We start from the raw sequence: 4769 nt of genomic DNA, 5'->3' as shown, positions 1-4769 counted from the left end.
GAGAGAGATCAATTAGATGAAGAAAATTGAAGAATGAAAGTGTTTGTAGGTGTTTTTGGTCGTTGGTATATGGATTAGATATAAAGGATGTGTAATTTTTTTTACAAGTAAATAAGTCATGAATGATTACTAATATTTTTGTAATTTTATAAGATATTTCATGCTAATTGCCAAATGAGGGTTCCCACATGTGTTAGGTGACTCACATGGGCTGCTAAGAGCTGATCATTGGAGTATATATAGCAATAGTACATACATTTAAAAGCTGTATATTGTACGAGTACGAATACGGGTGCATACGAGTAGAATTGTTGATGAAACCGAACGAGGATGTAATTGTAAGCATTTTTGTTAAGTAGAAGTATTTTGCTAAGTGTCTTGAAGTCTTTCAAAAGTGTATGAATACATATTAAAACACTACATGTATATACATTTTAACTGAGTCGTTAAGTCATCGTTAGTCGTTACATGTAAATGTTGTTTTGAAACCTTTAGGTTAACGATCTTGTTAAATGTTGTTAACCCATTGTTTATTATATCTAAAGAGATGTTAAATTATTACATTATCATGATATTATGATATATTAATATATCTTAGTATGATATATATACAGTTAAATGTTGTTACAACGATAATCGCTACATATATGTCTCGTTTCGAAATCATTAAGTTAGTAGTCTTGTTTTTACATATGTAGTTCATTGTTAATACACTTAATGACATGTTTACTTTTCATTTATCATGATTAAACATAGTGTATCAATATCTTAATATGATTCATATGTATTTAGTAAGACGTTGTTATAAAGATAATTGTTATATATATCGTTTCGAGTTTCTTAATTCAATAAACTCAATTTTATGTATATAACTCATTGTTAAAATACCTAATGAGATACTTACTTATCATAATATCATGTTAACTATATATATAATCATATATATGTCATCATATAGTTTTTATAAGTTTTAACGTTCGTAAATCACCGGTCAACTTGAGTGGTCAATTGTCTATATGAAACCTATTTAAATTAATCAAGTCTTAACAAGTTTGATTGCTTAACATGTTGGAAACACTTAATCATGTAAATAACAATCTCATTTAATATATATAAACATGGAAAAGTTCGGGTCACTACACCCGAGCGCGAGTCCTGGTACCGGGTGAATTGCGCATTATCAACATTCGCTAGCTCCTACCACCTAACATGAACTCTGACGAGTCTAATGTCCTAGTTGACTTCTACTGTATGGAAGATAACGTTCCAATATCAACGACGAATGCGAGGATAGAAGTCTTTAACTGTACACGAGTAATCATGGCTCCAATTCTTATGTCGAGACTAGATATGAACGTTAAGTCTTTTGTATATTCTTATTTTATATCAATAATCAATATCAATATCAATGATCAATAAGTCATATTATTATAAGTTATTTACAGCAAGTCTTTTGTATAGTATATTATATTTATATATTATATGACATTAATTAAAAAAATTTAAATATATAATTTAAAGTGAGTACATTGTCCTCACAATAGGTTATCTGTCGTGTTTTTTTTTTTTTTTTTTTTTTTTTCATTTTTCTATTAAAATGTTATCGCATGAACATCATCCTTACAATAAACTTATTACGTCGTGTTTTTAGCGGGACTCTGAGGACACATCCTCACAATAAACTTATTACAACAACAACAAAAATTATGAGAGAGGTGAGATGTAAACAATCTTTCCTCTACCTTAAAATAGAAGAGAAGTCGTTTCTCTAACCATGAGTCAAGAAAAGAATTCTCCACCTACAGGAAGAGAAAGTCATCCCCCTCTCTACTTCAGGGTAGAGAGATTGTTTCCGTGAGGACCTCCGGTTAAAAAAAATTTGATAAACAAAAATAAAATATAAATTAAAAATGACACGCTATGAAAATGGTGGAATCAAATTTTCATAAGTTTTAAAGCCAGCCTGCAATTCAACATAGGCTCTAAGAGGCCGTTAAGTCAACAATAAATTGACGCTTACCGTTGTCTCATAATAAACTTATTGTGAGGATTTAATACCAAAAAAAAAAAAAAAAAAAAGAGTAAACAACCCTTTGTGTACTAAATAGCCCCACAGTACTCTAATTTTGATTTTAATAAATTCTTTGGCTTTTCAAAAAAACTAAATAGCCCCACAAAACGTGTGATGTCTTATCGAATGAGAGCAAATCTCCAAATGTTGACCTTTAACTCTCAATATCATAGTGTGGCTCCCGAATCTTGAAAACTACTGAAATTTGGTTAGTTTAGATCTTCAAAAACCATAAATCTCATACGAGTATCAAGTATTGATCGATAAGTTTGAGATGTTTGTGTCATATTTCTGCTAAATTAATCAACGAAAGAAAAGTTGAGTGACCACTACGAAAAATAGCATTTTTTTTTTCTTTCTTTTGAGGATATGAATGTACTAATGTACATGTATAAATGTATTCCTAGATAACTTGAATATATTTCTACTTTTTTTTTTCTTTATCGATCAATCTAATGGTGTTTATATATAGAACTAAACTAGTTGTGGAGCCTCGCTTCGCGCCGGGGGCTCCGTTTTGAATGCGAGTTAAAAAAAAAAGTTTTGATCTATTTTGTAAAAAAGAATTTTTTTCGACATAACTTTGAAGGGTTGTTCCTTTTGTGAAAGTTGCTTCTTTTAGCGTTCGGGTTTGATTTTAAAAAAAAGTTAGTAAAGTGGGGGTTCGATTTGTATTTTAATAAAAGTTAGTGGGTTAAGTTTGTGAAATTTGAAAAAAATTTACGTATAAAGTGTGGGTTCGATTTGTATTTTAATAAAAGTTAGGGGGTTAAGTTTGTGAAAATTGAATATTAGTAAAAAAAAAAAAGTTAGTAAAGTGGGGGTTCGATTTGTATTTTAATAAAAGTTAGGGGGTTAAGCTTGTGAAATTTGGGAAAAAATATACGTATAAAGTGGGGGTTCGATTTGTATTTTAATGAAAGTTTCGACATAACATTGAAGGGTTGTTCCTTTTGTGAAAGTTGCTTCTTTTAGCGTTCGGGTTTTATTTAAAAAAAAAAGTTAGTAAAGTGAGGGTTCGATTTGTATTTTAATAAAAGTTAGTGGGTTAAGTTTGTGAAATTTGAAAAAAATTTACGTATAAAGTGGGGGTTCGATTTGTATTTTAATAAAAGTTAGGGGGTTAAGTTTGTGAAAATTGAATATTAGTAAAAAAAAAGTTAGTAAAGTGGGGGTTCGATTTGTATTTTAATAAAAGTTAGGGGTTAAGCTTGTGAAATTTGAGAAAAAATATACGTATAAAGTGGAGGTTCGATTTGTATTTTAATGAAAGTTAGAGGGTTAAATTTGTAAAAATTGAAAAAAAATAGTACTATTCATTTACACTTTACCTTTTAGATATAGGTATATAATGACTTAATTTGATACTACATAAAATTAGGCATCGTTAAAACAAACATGGGATTAGGCACCTGTTAACACTACAAAAAAAAAAAAAAAAAAAAAAAAAAAAAAAAATTTAAGTTTTTAACACTTATATTTTAACACTTGATGAAAGCGTTAAAAATATTTTAAAAATTCAACGCTTATGTAAGTTATAAAATTAATGAGATACTTTTAACAAATAGAAGTGTCAAAAACTTATTAACATTTTAATCTGTTAAAAGCTAAAAAATCTCTTGACACCTAAGGGTGTTACTATAACAAAAAATAAAATAAACAACCAACAGCGTCAGAAATTGAAAATCAAATTTAGTCTCCTATTTGACAGAATAAAATTGGAGACTCTTTTCACAAATTAAGTTTCGGTGCATTAGGAGGCGACGATCCAAGAGCGCAAGGATAAAATTAGGGTTCGAAGATCCACTTGTTCACTCCTTACAAATTGAATTTTATACGCAAATAGATCATACGACTTCATACGCATCAAGTAAATATGTTCTCTATTTCACGTCAGTCATAGTTTCGCCGAATCACTTCATTTGCAGGTTAGTTTCATCTTTTTCACATAAATAATTAAGGTTTCATGAGTTGATTGTATCAATTAATCAGTTATTGTTGTTTAATTCGCTGTACTAATCATTAAGCTCAGCTAGGGTTTTGAACTTGATATGAATTATGTTATATAACAGGAAACCGCATCTCCATATTAAGTTCTTTATTGTTTCCATCTAGTTGTTTTTATGGTATGCGTTTATGAAATTGTAAATGTAAATTGGCAGAGCTAAGCATATAAAGGCATCAGTGTGTGTCGTTTGCAAGCATGTGCGAAACTAGTGTAGGACGGGGTGGGGCGTCCGCCTCTGTAATTGCATTTTTCAGTCTTAAAATTTTAGATTTTTGTATTTTGCCCCATAAAACTTCATATTTTGCACCAAAAAACTTCAAATTTTGCCCCCAACTCAAATGTCCATGACTAAAAAAAGTGTAGTGAATGCGAACGTTTTAAAAAAATTCGCCCCGGTAAAAAAATTCTTGATTTCGTCACTCGAGCAAGATGTATGACATTAGGCCATTGGATAAAAAAAAAAAATTTAAAAATAAATCCTATATTAACTTTAATATTTAATATACATATAACATATGGGGGATGATTCTCACACACACTTTTTTGATCCTCACACACCTATTTTAACCTTTTACCCTTCTAATAATACTCAATTGGTGTGTGAGGATAAAAAAAGTGTGTGTGAGAATCATCCCCCATAACATATACTCTAATATAATAATTTTATTTTATATATTGTACGGAGTAATT

The sequence above is a fragment of the Rutidosis leptorrhynchoides genome, chromosome 1, assembly GCF_046630445.1.
Source record: "Rutidosis leptorrhynchoides isolate AG116_Rl617_1_P2 chromosome 1, CSIRO_AGI_Rlap_v1, whole genome shotgun sequence".
Classification (NCBI taxonomy): Eukaryota; Viridiplantae; Streptophyta; class Magnoliopsida; order Asterales; family Asteraceae; genus Rutidosis; species Rutidosis leptorrhynchoides.
The sequence above is the reverse complement of the archived record's forward strand: the minus strand, read 5'-3'. Positions refer to the sequence as shown.